The sequence below is a fragment of the Cryptomeria japonica genome, unplaced genomic scaffold (genome assembly GCF_030272615.1).
Source record: "Cryptomeria japonica unplaced genomic scaffold, Sugi_1.0 HiC_scaffold_109, whole genome shotgun sequence".
Lineage (NCBI taxonomy): Eukaryota > Viridiplantae > Streptophyta > Pinopsida > Cupressales > Cupressaceae > Cryptomeria > Cryptomeria japonica.
In genome coordinates, this window is record NW_026728931.1 from 242501 (window position 1) to 257438 (window position 14938).

General features: G+C 62.2%; 2 non-coding genes across 2 annotated transcripts; both read right to left on the reverse strand.

Moving 5' to 3' along the window:
* Positions 1-3574: 3574 nt before the first annotated feature.
* LOC131865373 (5S ribosomal RNA) lies at positions 3575-3693 on the reverse strand. Its single transcript, XR_009364101.1, has one exon. It is a non-coding gene; the product is annotated as a 5S ribosomal RNA (ribosomal RNA).
* Positions 3694-11497: 7804 nt separating this feature from the next.
* LOC131865384 (5S ribosomal RNA) lies at positions 11498-11616 on the reverse strand. The gene has a single exon (XR_009364112.1). It is a non-coding gene; the product is annotated as a 5S ribosomal RNA (ribosomal RNA).
* Positions 11617-14938: the final 3322 nt, after the last annotated feature.

The following is a 14938-nucleotide window of genomic DNA, read 5'->3' on the forward strand; positions in this document are numbered from 1 at the left end:
GCGCACCTCGCGTGCACCTTCGCCGCGGTGGGCACCATGGCGTGCACGAAGTCGGAGCCCGGTTTGCCCCGGGTGCGCACCTCGCGTGCACCTTCGCCGGGGTGGGCACCTTGGTGTGCAGACCTTGGCTGGGTTGCGCGCCCTGGTGGGCACCATGGTGCGCACCAAGGAGCGCTCCGAAGTGTGCTCCAAGGTGCGGCCTGCACGAAGTCGGAGCCCGGTTTGCCCCGGGTGTGCACCTCGGGTGGGCACCTTGGTGCGCATGCCTTGCCTGGGCTGCGCACCAGGGCGGGCTCAAGATGGCACCCGCGTTCCTTTTTTTTCACTATCTTTCAAAACGGAAATTTTAAAATCTCATTTTTTTTTGCCTTTTTCTGGAAATTAGTGAAGGCAGCGCATCAAAGGTGCGCACCTCGCTGCCCACCACGGTGCGCAACGCCGGTGGGCACCCGGGAGTGCTTCGAAGTGTGCTCCAAGGTGCTGCGTGCACGTTGTCGGAGCCCGGTTTGCCCCGGGTGCGCACCTCGCGTGCACCTTCGTCGGGGTGGGCACCTTGGCTGGGTTTGCCCCGGCTGCGCTCCGAAGCGGGGTTATTGGAGCGCCGCCTCTTTTTTTGTCGGAGCGTTTGGTGGGGTTTCTCGCATTGGCTCTTCCGAGGCCCGGTTGCCACCCTGGCGCGCACGAAGTCGGAAGTAGGGTTAATTGCCCGGGTGCGCACCTTTGCCAGGGTGGGCACCTTACCTGGGCTGCGCACGAGGGCGGGCTCAAGATGGCACGCGCGTTCCGTTTTTTTCACTATCTTTCAAAACGGAAATTTTAAAATCTCCTTTTTTTTTTGCCTTTTCTGGAAATTAGTGAAGGCAGCGCATCAAAGGTGCGCACCTCGCTGCCCACCTTGGTGTGCTCTGAGGTGCGCACCCGGGAGCGCTACGAAGTGTGCTCCAAGGTGCGGCGTGCACGTTGTCGGAGCCCGGTTTGCCCCGGGTGCGCACCTCGCCTGCACCTTGGCCGGGGTGGGCACCTTGGCTGGGTTTGCCCAGGGTGCGCTCCGAAGCGGGGTTACTGGAGCGCCCCCTCTTTTTTTGTCAGAGCGTTTGGTGGGGTTTCTCGCATTGGCTCTTCCCAGGCCCGGTTGTTGGGTGCGCTCCCACCCTGGCGCGCGCGAAGTTGGAAGTTGGGTTAATTGCCCGGGCGCGCACCTTCGCCAGGGTGGGCACCTTGGTGCGCACACCTTGGCTGGGCTGCGCACCAGGGCGGGCTCAAGATGGCACCAGCATTCCCTTTTTCTCACTATCTTTCAAAACGGAAATTTTAAAATCTCGTTTTTTTTTTGCCTTTTATGGAAATTAGTGAAGGCATCGCATCAAAGGTGCGCACCTCGCTGCCCACCTTGGTGTGCTCCGAGGTGCCCACCACGGTGCGCAACGCCGGTGCGAACCCGGGAGCGCCCCGATGTGTGCTCCAAGGTGCGGCGTGCACGAAGTCGGACCCCGGTTTGCCCCGGGTGCGCACCTCGCGTGCACCTTGGTGCGCACACCTTGGCTGGGTTGCGCGGCCTGGTGGGCACCATGGTGCGCACCAAGGAGCGCTCCGAAGTGTGCTCCAAGGTGCGGCGTGCACGAAGTCGGAGCCCGGTTTGCCCCGGGTACGCACCTCGCGTGCACCTTCGCCGGGGTGGGCACCTCGGCTGGGTTGCGCGCCCTGGTGCGCACCAAGGAGCGCTCCGAAGTGTGCTCCAAGGTGCGGCGTGCACGAAGTCGGAGCCCGGTTTGCCCCGGGTGCGCACCTTCGCCGCGGTGCGCACCATGGCGTGCACGAAGTCGGAGCCCGGTTTGCCCCGGGTGCGCACCTCGCGTGCACCTTCGGCGGGGTTGCGCGCCCTGGTGGGCACCATGGTGCGCACCAAGGAGCGCTCCGAAGTGTGCTCCAAGGTGCGGCGTGCACGAAGTCGGAGCCCGGTTTGCCCCGGGTGCGCACCTCGCGTGCACCTTCGGCGGGGTTGCGCGCCCTGGTGGGCACCATGGTGCGCACCAAGGAGCGCTCCGAAGTGTGCTCCAAGGTGCGGCGTGCACGAAGTCGGAGCCCGGTTTGCCCCGGGTGCGCACCTCGCGTGCACCTTCGCCGCGGTGGGCACCATGGCGTGCACGAAGTCGGAGCCCGGTTTGCCCCGGGTGCGCACCTCGCGTGCACCTTCGCCGGGGTGGGCACCTCGGCTGGGTTGCGCGCCCTGGTGCGCACCAAGGAGCGCTCCGAAGTGTGCTCCAAGGTGCGGCGTGCACGAAGTCGGAGCCCGGTTTGCCCCGGGTGCGCACCTCGCGTGCACCTTCGCCAGGGTGGGCACCTCGGTGCGCACACCTTCTCAATGTTTTCTTGCCTTTTCTGGAAATTGGTGAAGGCAGCGCATCAAAGGTGCGCACCTCGGTGTGCTCCGAGGTGCGAACCCGAGAGCGCTCCGAGGTGCCCACGAAGTCGAAAGTCGGGTTAATTGCATTGTTTTCCCCGGGTGCGCTCCGAGGTGCGCAACATCGGCGCGCACCAAGGAGGGCTCCGAAGTGTGCTCCAAGGTGCGCACGATGGCGTGCACCTCTGGTGCGCACGATTCGGAGCTCGGTTTGACCGGGGTGCGCACACCTTGGCTGGGTTGCGCACCTTTTGTGCGCTCCAAGGTGCGCACGAAGTCGGAGCTCGGTTTGCCCCGGGTGCGCACCTTCGCCAGGGTGCGCACCTTGATGCGCACGCCTTGGCTGGGCTGCGCACCTTGGTGGGCGCCATGGTGCGCACCTTTCGTGCGCTCCAAGGTGCGCACGAAGTCGGAGCTCGGTTTGCCCCGGGTGCGCACCTTGGTGGGCGCCATGGTGCACTCCGAGGTGCCCAAGATTGGTGCGCACCAAGGAGCGCTCCGAAGTGCGCTCCAAGGTGCGCGCGAAGTCGAAAGTTGGGTTAATTGTCCGGTTTGCCTCGGGTGCGCACCTTGCGTGCACCTTCGCCAGGGTGGGCGCCTTGGTGCGCACACCTTGGCTGGGCTGCGCACACCTTGGCACCCGCGTTTCCTTCATTTTAAATTTTTTTTTTTTACAATCTCTCAAGTGGGAAATTCTATAATCTCAACTTTTTTTGCCTTTTCAGGAAACTTTTGAATGGAGCGCATCATTGGTGCGCTCCGAAGTGTGCTCCAAAGCTCTCTCCAGCTGCGTGCACCTGCCCCGGCCGCGCACCCGGCCCCGCCCAGCTTCGCTCACCTGTCCCGGGCGTCTGGTGCGGAACCTTAGAGTAAGAAACATCACCGTGCACCTTGGCCAACGTGCGCGACTCGACCGAGCGCGCACTGGCCGAGGTGCACACCGATTTCACCTGGGTGCGCGCGCAGCACCTCGGGCGCACCGGGGTGCGCGCACAACGCCCGGGTTGCACCGTGGCCTGTGTGCTCGGGGCGCCTCGGGTGCGCGCTCGGTGTCGCCCCCGCGCGCGCGGTAGTGCGGGCAGCGCACCCCGGCCCGGCCCGGCCCCGACGAGAACGCAAACGGGCAAAAGGTTTATTCAAATAGCATTGCGACGCCCGGCGAAAAACTAAAAAAGGGTGCAACACCGGGACTTCCCGGGAGGTCACCCATCCCAGTACTACTCCGGCCCAAGCGCGCTTAACTGCGGAGTTCTGATGGGATCCGGTGCACTAACGCTGGTATGATCGCACCCGTTATGAGCTTGTCGCAGTGTGTACTTAGCAAACCGCGACCCACGTGCGAATCCACCCCGGCCACCCACCCCCGTCGAGGTGCACACCCTCCCTCGCGAAGTGCGCCCCGTTCGCCAAGTGTGAGCCCTGCCCGGGTGCGCGCACCTTGCTAGGGCGTCGGGTGTGCACCCGGCCCGGCCTACGTGCGTGCACCTGGAGGGGGCGTCGTGTGCGTGCAGTGTCCCGTCTGCAACGCGGTGCCCACACACCACCTCGGGCGCAACGACCTGCGCTCACATGTGGGCCGAGTGCACCTTGGTGCATGTTCGGGGCGCCTCGGGTGCACGCTCGATCTTGCCCCGGTGCACCAAGGCGCTCGGTTTGCCCCGGGTGCGCACTTGGTGCAAGGTGGGCACCCAAAATAGGGATCAAGCACCAAAACACAAGTTTCGGGATGCAAAATGGGACCCAAGGACCACAAATGCGTTCCAAGACCCATGATGGGTCCACGAGAACAAAAATGTGTTCCGAGACTTAATAAACAAATATTGGGTTTTAGGAGAAGAAACATGCTCTGATGCCCAAAACGAGAATCGACCCCGAAAAGGCCACAGGCCAAAAGTGGGATGCGAGACAAAAAAAAATGGGACCCGAGGACCAAAATTGGGTTCCCAGGTCGAAGACAGGGCAACCGGACAAGAAACGACCTCTAAGGCTCGAAATGAGTCCCGACGACTAAAACTTGACAAGAAGCACCCATCAGGCACCCAACTCGACACCCATGGGATGCCGACCCACCCGGGCTTCCACCTAGCACACCTTGGCACCCACCCACCCTCGCACCCAACCTCGCACCCAACTTAGCACCTTTGAACCCACATTGGCACTCACCCTGACCCTGGCACCTTGGAACCCACATTGGCACTCACCTTGACCCTGGCACCCACCTTTGCACTCACCTTGGGACCCACCCTGGCTCCCACCTCGGCACCCACCCAGACACCCACCTTGGTTCCTTGGCACCCACCTTGGATCCTTGGCACCCACCCCGACACCCACCTTGGCACGCAACTTGGCTACTTGCCACCCACCTTGGCTCCTTGACGCCCACCCCGACAACCACCCCGTGACCTACCCTGGCTAGGGTTGGTGCACACCCACCCTGGTGCCCACCTTGGCACCCACCCTATGACCCACCTTGGCACGCACCTTAGTACCCACCCCGTTACCCACCCTAGGACCCACCCCGTGACCCACCTTGGCCAGGGTGGGTGCCTTGGTGCGCACAACTTGCCTGGGCTGCACACCAGGGCGGGCTCAAGATGGCACCCGCGTTCCGTTTTTTTCACTATCTTTCAAAACGGAAATTTTAAAATCTCATTTTTTTCTTTTTTTTGCCTTTTCTGGAAATTAGTGAAGGCAGCGCATCAAAGGTGCGCAATGCTGGTGCGAACCCGGGAGCGCTCCGATGTGTGCTCCAAGGTGCGGCGTGCACGAAGTCCGAGCCCGGTTTGCCCCGGGTGCGCACCTCGCGTGCACCTTCGCCGGGGTGAGCACCTTGGCTGGGTTGCGCGCCCTGGTGCGTACCAAGGAGCGCTCTGAAGTGTGCTCCAAGGTGCGGCGTGCACGAAGTCGGAGCCCGGTTTGCCCCGGGTGTGCACCTCGGGTGCGCACCTCGCGTGCACCTTCGCTGCGGTGGGCACCTTGGCTGGGTTGCGCGCCTTGGTGGGCACCATGCAGTGCACGAAGTCGGAGCCCGGTTTGCCCCGGGCGCGCACCTCCGCCAGGGTGGGCACCTTGGTGCGCACAACTTGCCTGGGCTGCGCATCAGGAAGGGCTCAAGATGGCACCCGCGTTCCGTTTTTTTCACTATCTTTCAGAACGGAAATTTTAAAATATCGTTTTTTTTTGCCTTTTCTGGAAATTAGTGAAGGCAGCGCATCAAAGGTGCGCAACGCTGGTGCGAACCTGGGAGCGCTCCGATGTGTGCTCCAAGGTGCGGCGTGCACGAAGTCGGAGCCCGGTTTGCCTCGGGTGCGCCCTGGTGGGCACCATGGTGCGCACCAAGGAGCGCTCCGAAGTGTGCTCCAAGGTGCGGCCTGCACGAAGTCGGAGCCCGGTTTGCCCCGGGTGTGCACCTCGGGTGGGCACCTTGGTGCGCATGCCTTGCCTGGGCTGCGCACCAGGGCGGGCTCAAGATGGCACCCGCGTTCCTTTTTTTTCACTATCTTTCAAAACGGAAATTTTAAAATCTCATTTTTTTTTGCCTTTTTCTGGAAATTAGTGAAGGCAGCGCATCAAAGGTGCGCACCTCGCTGCCCACCACGGTGCGCAACGCCGGTGGGCACCCGGGAGTGCTTCGAAGTGTGCTCCAAGGTGCTGCGTGCACGTTGTCGGAGCCCGGTTTGCCCCGGGTGCGCACCTCGCGTGCACCTTCGTCGGGGTGGGCACCTTGGCTTGGTTTGCCCCGGCTGCGCTCCGAAGCGGGGTTATTGGAGCGCCGCCTCTTTTTTTGTCGGAGCGTTTGGTGGGGTTTCTCGCATTGGCTCTTCCGAGGCCCGGTTGCCACCCTGGCGCGCACGAAGTCGGAAGTAGGGTTAATTGCCCGGGTGCGCACCTTTGCCAGGGTGGCACCTTACCTGGGCTGCGCACCAGGGCGGGCTCAAGATGGCACGCGCGTTCCGTTTTTTTCACTATCTTTCAAAACGGAAATTTTAAAATCTCCTTTTTTTTTTGCCTTTTCTGGAAATTAGTGAAGGCAGCGCATCAAAGGTGCGCACCTCGCTGCCCACCTTGGTGTGCTCTGAGGTGCGCACCCGGGAGCGCTACGAAGTGTGCTCCAAGGTGCGGCGTGCACGTTGTCGGAGCCCGGTTTGCCCCGGGTGCGCACCTCGCCTGCACCTTGGCCGGGGTGGGCACCTTGGCTGGGTTTGCCCAGGGTGCGCTCCGAAGCGGGGTTACTGGAGCGCCCCCTCTTTTTTTGTCAGAGAGTTTGGTGGGGTTTCTCGCATTGGCTCTTCCCAGGCCCGGTTGTTGGGTGCGCTCCCACCCTGGCGCGCGCGAAGTTGGAAGTTGGGTTAATTGCCCGGGCGCGCACCTTCGCCAGGGTGGGCACCTTGGTGCGCAAACCTTGGCTGGGCTGCGCACCAGGGCGGGCTCAAGATGGCACCAGCATTCCCTTTTTCTCACTATCTTTCAAAACGGAAATTTTAAAATCTCGTTTTTTTTTTGCCTTTTATGGAAATTAGTGAAGGCATCGCATCAAAGGTGCGCACCTCGCTGCCCACCTTGGTGTGCTCCGAGGTGCCCACCACGGTGCGCAACGCCGGTGCGAACCCGGGAGCGCCCCGATGTGTGCTCCAAGGTGCGGCGTGCACGAAGTCGGACCCCGGTTTGCCCCGGGTGCGCACCTCGCGTGCACCTTGGTGCGCACACCTTGGCTGGGTTGCGCGGCCTGGTGGGCACCATGGTGCGCACCAAGGAGCGCTCCGAAGTGTGCTCCAAGGTGCGGCGTGCACGAAGTCGGAGCCCGGTTTGCCCCGGGTGCGCACCTTCGCCGCGGTGGGCACCATGGCGTGCACGAAGTCGGAGCCCGGTTTGCCCCGGGTGCGCACCTCGCGTGCACCTTCGCCGGGGTGGGCACCTCGGCTGGGTTGCGCGCCCTGGTGCGCACCAAGGAGCGCTCTGAAGTGTGCTCCAAGGTGCGGCGTGCACGAAGTCGGAGCCCGGTTTGCCCCGGGTGTGCACCTCGCGTGCACCTTCGCTGCGGTGGGCACCTTGGCTGGGTTGCGCGCCTTGGTGGGCACCATGCAGTGCACGAAGTCGGAGCCCGGTTTGCCCCGGGCGCGCACCTCCGCCAGGGTGGGCACCTTGGTGCGCACAACTTGCCTGGGCTGCGCACCAGGAAGGGCTCAAGATGGCACCCGCGTTCCGTTTTTTTCACTATCTTTCAGAACGGAAATTTTAAAATATCGTTTTTTTTTGCCTTTTCTGGAAATTAGTGAAGGCAGCGCATCAAAGGTGCGCAACGCTGGTGCGAACCTGGGAGCGCTCCGATGTGTGCTCCAAGGTGCGGCGTGCACGAAGTCGGACCCCGGTTTGCCCCGGGTGCGCACCTCGCGTGCACCTTGGTGCGCACACCTTGGCTGGGTTGCGCGCCCTGGTGGGCACCATGGTGCGCACCAAGGAGCGCTCCGAAGTGTGCTCCAAGGTGCGGCGTGCACGAAGTCGGAGCCCGGTTTGCCCCGGGTGCGCACCTCGCGTGCACCTTCGCCGCGGTGGGCACCATGGCGTGCACGAAGTCGGAGCCCGGTTTGCCCCGGGTGCGCACCTCGCGTGCACCTTCGCCGGGGTGGGCACCTTGGTGTGCAGACCTTGGCTGGGTTGCGCGCCCTGGTGGGCACCATGGTGCGCACCAAGGAGCGCTCCGAAGTGTGCTCCAAGGTGCGGCCTGCACGAAGTCGGAGCCCGGTTTGCCCCGGGTGTGCACCTCGGGTGGGCACCTTGGTGCGCATGCCTTGCCTGGGCTGCGCACCAGGGCGGGCTCAAGATGGCACCCGCGTTCCTTTTTTTTCACTATCTTTCAAAACGGAAATTTTAAAATCTCATTTTTTTTTGCCTTTTTCTGGAAATTAGTGAAGGCAGCGCATCAAAGGTGCGCACCTCGCTGCCCACCACGGTGCGCAACGCCGGTGGGCACCCGGGAGTGCTTCGAAGTGTGCTCCAAGGTGCTGCGTGCACGTTGTCGGAGCCCGGTTTGCCCCGGGTGCGCACCTCGCGTGCACCTTCGTCGGGGTGGGCACCTTGGCTGGGTTTGCCCCGGCTGCGCTCCGAAGCGGGGTTATTGGAGCGCCGCCTCTTTTTTTGTCGGAGCGTTTGGTGGGGTTTCTCGCATTGGCTCTTCCGAGGCCCGGTTGCCACCCTGGCGCGCACGAAGTCGGAAGTAGGGTTAATTGCCCGGGTGCGCACCTTTGCCAGGGTGGGCACCTTACCTGGGCTGCGCACGAGGGCGGGCTCAAGATGGCACGCGCGTTCCGTTTTTTTCACTATCTTTCAAAACGGAAATTTTAAAATCTCCTTTTTTTTTTGCCTTTTCTGGAAATTAGTGAAGGCAGCGCATCAAAGGTGCGCACCTCGCTGCCCACCTTGGTGTGCTCTGAGGTGCGCACCCGGGAGCGCTACGAAGTGTGCTCCAAGGTGCGGCGTGCACGTTGTCGGAGCCCGGTTTGCCCCGGGTGCGCACCTCGCCTGCACCTTGGCCGGGGTGGGCACCTTGGCTGGGTTTGCCCAGGGTGCGCTCCGAAGCGGGGTTACTGGAGCGCCCCCTCTTTTTTTGTCAGAGCGTTTGGTGGGGTTTCTCGCATTGGCTCTTCCCAGGCCCGGTTGTTGGGTGCGCTCCCACCCTGGCGCGCGCGAAGTTGGAAGTTGGGTTAATTGCCCGGGCGCGCACCTTCGCCAGGGTGGGCACCTTGGTGCGCACACCTTGGCTGGGCTGCGCACCAGGGCGGGCTCAAGATGGCACCAGCATTCCCTTTTTCTCACTATCTTTCAAAACGGAAATTTTAAAATCTCGTTTTTTTTTTGCCTTTTATGGAAATTAGTGAAGGCATCGCATCAAAGGTGCGCACCTCGCTGCCCACCTTGGTGTGCTCCGAGGTGCCCACCACGGTGCGCAACGCCGGTGCGAACCCGGGAGCGCCCCGATGTGTGCTCCAAGGTGCGGCGTGCACGAAGTCGGACCCCGGTTTGCCCCGGGTGCGCACCTCGCGTGCACCTTGGTGCGCACACCTTGGCTGGGTTGCGCGGCCTGGTGGGCACCATGGTGCGCACCAAGGAGCGCTCCGAAGTGTGCTCCAAGGTGCGGCGTGCACGAAGTCGGAGCCCGGTTTGCCCCGGGTACGCACCTCGCGTGCACCTTCGCCGGGGTGGGCACCTCGGCTGGGTTGCGCGCCCTGGTGCGCACCAAGGAGCGCTCCGAAGTGTGCTCCAAGGTGCGGCGTGCACGAAGTCGGAGCCCGGTTTGCCCCGGGTGCGCACCTTCGCCGCGGTGCGCACCATGGCGTGCACGAAGTCGGAGCCCGGTTTGCCCCGGGTGCGCACCTCGCGTGCACCTTCGGCGGGGTTGCGCGCCCTGGTGGGCACCATGGTGCGCACCAAGGAGCGCTCCGAAGTGTGCTCCAAGGTGCGGCGTGCACGAAGTCGGAGCCCGGTTTGCCCCGGGTGCGCACCTCGCGTGCACCTTCGGCGGGGTTGCGCGCCCTGGTGGGCACCATGGTGCGCACCAAGGAGCGCTCCGAAGTGTGCTCCAAGGTGCGGCGTGCACGAAGTCGGAGCCCGGTTTGCCCCGGGTGCGCACCTCGCGTGCACCTTCGCCGCGGTGGGCACCATGGCGTGCACGAAGTCGGAGCCCGGTTTGCCCCGGGTGCGCACCTCGCGTGCACCTTCGCCGGGGTGGGCACCTCGGCTGGGTTGCGCGCCCTGGTGCGCACCAAGGAGCGCTCCGAAGTGTGCTCCAAGGTGCGGCGTGCACGAAGTCGGAGCCCGGTTTGCCCCGGGTGCGCACCTCGCGTGCACCTTCGCCAGGGTGGGCACCTCGGTGCGCACACCTTCTCAATGTTTTCTTGCCTTTTCTGGAAATTGGTGAAGGCAGCGCATCAAAGGTGCGCACCTCGGTGTGCTCCGAGGTGCGAACCCGAGAGCGCTCCGAGGTGCCCACGAAGTCGAAAGTCGGGTTAATTGCATTGTTTTCCCCGGGTGCGCTCCGAGGTGCGCAACATCGGCGCGCACCAAGGAGGGCTCCGAAGTGTGCTCCAAGGTGCGCACGATGGCGTGCACCTCTGGTGCGCACGATTCGGAGCTCGGTTTGACCGGGGTGCGCACACCTTGGCTGGGTTGCGCACCTTTTGTGCGCTCCAAGGTGCGCACGAAGTCGGAGCTCGGTTTGCCCCGGGTGCGCACCTTCGCCAGGGTGCGCACCTTGATGCGCACGCCTTGGCTGGGCTGCGCACCTTGGTGGGCGCCATGGTGCGCACCTTTCGTGCGCTCCAAGGTGCGCACGAAGTCGGAGCTCGGTTTGCCCCGGGTGCGCACCTTGGTGGGCGCCATGGTGCACTCCGAGGTGCCCAAGATTGGTGCGCACCAAGGAGCGCTTCGAAGTGCGCTCCAAGGTGCGCGCGAAGTCGAAAGTTGGGTTAATTGTCCGGTTTGCCTCGGGTGCGCACCTTGCGTGCACCTTCGCCAGGGTGGGCGCCTTGGTGCGCACACCTTGGCTGGGCTGCGCACACCTTGGCACCCGCGTTTCCTTCATTTTAAATTTTTTTTTTTTACAATCTCTCAAGTGGGAAATTCTATAATCTCAACTTTTTTTGCCTTTTCAGGAAACTTTTGAATGGAGCGCATCATTGGTGCGCTCCGAAGTGTGCTCCAAAGCTCTCTCCAGCTGCGTGCACCTGCCCCGGCCGCGCACCCGGCCCCGCCCAGCTTCGCTCACCTGTCCCGGGCGTCTGGTGCGGAACCTTAGAGTAAGAAACATCACCGTGCACCTTGGCCAACGTGCGCGACTCGACCGAGCGCGCACTGGCCGAGGTGCACACCGATTTCACCTGGGTGCGCGCGCAGCACCTCGGGCGCACCGGGGTGCGCGCACAACGCCCGGGTTGCACCGTGGCCTGTGTGCTCGGGGTGCCTCGGGTGCGCGCTCGGTGTCGCCCCCGCGCGCGCGGTAGTGCGGGCAGCGCACCCCGGCCCGGCCCGGCCCCGACGAGAACGCAAACGGGCAAAAGGTTTATTCAAATAGCATTGCGACGCCCGGCGAAAAACTAAAAAAGGGTGCAACACCGGGACTTCCCGGGAGGTCACCCATCCCAGTACTACTCCGGCCCAAGCGCGCTTAACTGCGGAGTTCTGATGGGATCCGGTGCACTAATGCTGGTATGATCGCACCCGTTATGAGCTTGTCGCAGTGTGTACTTAGCAAACCGCGACCCACGTGCGAATCCACCCCGGCCACCCACCCCCGTCGAGGTGCACACCCTCCCTCGCGAAGTGCGCCCCGTTCGCCAAGTGTGAGCCCTGCCCGGGTGCGCGCACCTTGCTAGGGCGTCGGGTGTGCACCCGGCCCGGCCTACGTGCGTGCACCTGGAGGGGGCGTCGTGTGCGTGCAGTGTCCCGTCTGCAACGCGGTGCCCACACACCACCTCGGGCGCAACGACCTGCGCTCACATGTGGGCCGAGTGCACCTTGGTGCATGTTCGGGGCGCCTCGGGTGCACGCTCGATCTTGCCCCGGTGCACCAAGGCGCTCGGTTTGCCCCGGGTGCGCACTTGGTGCAAGGTGGGCACCCAAAATAGGGATCAAGCACCAAAACACAAGTTTCGGGATGCAAAATGGGACCCAAGGACCACAAATGCGTTCCAAGACCCATGATGGGTCCACGAGAACAAAAATGTGTTCCGAGACTTAATAAACAAATATTGGGTTTTAGGAGAAGAAACATGCTCTGATGCCCAAAACGAGAATCGACCCCGAAAAGGCCACAGGCCAAAAGTGGGATGCGAGACAAAAAAAAATGGGACCCGAGGACCAAAATTGGGTTCCCAGGTCGAAGACAGGGCAACCGGACAAGAAACGACCTCTAAGGCTCGAAATGAGTCCCGACGACTAAAACTTGACAAGAAGCACCCATCAGGCACCCAACTCGACACCCATGGGATGCCGACCCACCCGGGCTTCCACCTAGCACACCTTGGCACCCACCCACCCTCGCACCCAACCTCGCACCCAACTTAGCACCTTTGAACCCACATTGGCACTCACCCTGACCCTGGCACCTTGGAACCCACATTGGCACTCACCTTGACCCTGGCACCCACCTTTGCACTCACCTTGGGACCCACCCTGGCTCCCACCTCGGCACCCACCCAGACACCCACCTTGGTTCCTTGGCACCCACCTTGGATCCTTGGCACCCACCCCGACACCCACCTTGGCACGCAACTTGGCTACTTGCCACCCACCTTGGCTCCTTGACGCCCACCCCGACAACCACCCCGTGACCTACCCTGGCTAGGGTTGGTGCACACCCACCCTGGTGCCCACCTTGGCACCCACCCTATGACCCACCTTGGCACGCACCTTAGTACCCACCCCGTTACCCACCCTAGGACCCACCCCGTGACCCACCTTGGCCAGGGTGGGTGCACCCACCCTGGTGCCCACCTTGGCACCCACCCATCCTAGCACCCAGCCTGTGACCGGGCTTGGAACCCAACCTTGCACCCGCACCCGTCTTGGCCAGTGTGGGTGCGCACCCATCCTGGCACCCACGTTGTGACACACCCTTTAACCCACGCACCCTAGCACCCACGTTGGCACCCACCTTGGAACCCAACCTAGCAACTTGGCACCCACCCCGTGACCCACCTTGGCATCCACCATAGCAGTCGCCGACTTGGCACCCACCTCGGCACCCACCTTGACACTTGTGGACCCACCTTGCCACTCACCCTAGCATCGACCCATCCTAGCACCCACCCTGGCACCTTTGCACCCTAGCACTCACCCATCCTAGCACCTAACCTGTGACCCACCTTGACACTCACCCTCGCACCCACCTTGGAACCCAACCTAGCACCCACCCACCCTGACACCAACCCTAGCACCTACCCACCCTTGCACCCACCCTGTGACCCATCTTGGCACCCACCCATCCTACCACTCAACCTATCACCCACCTTCTCACCCACCTTGGCATCCACCTTAGCACCCACCCACACTGGCACCTTGGCACCCACCTCGGGCAAGGTGGGTGCACACCCACCCTGGCACCCAATTTAGAACCCACCGAGCATGTTACCCACCTTGGCACCCACATTGCAGCCCACCCTAGTACCCACCCTATGACCCACATTGGCATCCACACCCTAGCACCCAGGCACCTCGACACCCGCCTTGACACCCACCCTAGCACTGAACCTGTGACCCACCTTGGAACTCACCCTAGAACCCACCCACCCTGTGAACCACCTTGGCATCCACCTTAGCACCCACCCACCTTGGCACCCACTCTAGCACTCACCCATCCTAACACCCAACTTGTTACCCACCTTGGCACCCGCCCTCGCGTCCACCTTGAAACCCACCCTAGCACCCACCCACGCAGGAGCCCACCTTGGCACCCAACCTAACACCCACGCATCCTGGCACCCAACTTGTGACCCACCTTGGAACCCACCCTAGTACCCACCTTTGAACCCACTATATCACCAACCCACCTTGGCACCCACCCTATGACCCTCTTTGGAATCCACCCTAGCACGCACCCACCCTGGCACCCACCATGGAGCGCACCCTAGCACCCACCCACCTCGGCACGCACCTCAACACCCACCTTGGTGTGCGCACTGCGCCAACCTCTCAAAGACCCTATGTGGTGCGCTCCAAAGTGTACACCTTTGGTGCGCTCCAAGGTGCGCACCTTTGGTGCACACCGAGGTGCACACCAAAGTGTGCACCGAGGTGAGCACCAAAGTGCACTCCAGGGTGCACACCAAGGCGTGCACCTTTGGTGCGGTCAATGCAAACGAATTCGGAAGTTGGGGTCGATGTCCTAATCGCTGCTGCAGACTACACGTATGAGAATCGGACAAATAGCTTTATATAGGGGAGGTGTTGCGTTTGATGGGTCGACTCCCCTGGTTGTGTGCACTGCACCAACTTCAAAGACCCTGTCTTGTTTAAGAAGTCAAAAGTTGGGGTGGATGTCCTAATCATTGCTGCAGTCTACGCATGTATGAGAATCAGACAAATAGCTTATATAGGGGAGGTGTTGCATTCGGTGGGTTGACTCCCCTGGTTGTGCGCACTGCGCCAACCTCAAAGACCCCGCATAGCAGAAGAAGTCGGAAGTCGGATTTTGGTGAGCACCAAGGCGTGCACCTTTGGTGCGGTCAACGCAGACGAATTCAGAAGTTGGGGTGGATGTCCTAATCGTTGTTGCAGGCTACACATGTATGAGAATCAGACAAATAGCTTATATAGGGGAGGTGTTGGGTTTGATGGGTCAACTCCCTTGGTTGTGCGCATTACGCCAACCTCAAAGACCTTGTTTTCGTTAAGAAGTCAAAAGTTGGGGTCAATGTCCTAATGGCTCCTGCAGGCTACACATGTATGAGAATCGGACAAATAGCTTATATAGGGGAGGTGTTGGGTTTGATGGGTCGACTCCCCTGGTTGTGCGCATTACGTCAACCTCAAAGACCTTGTTTT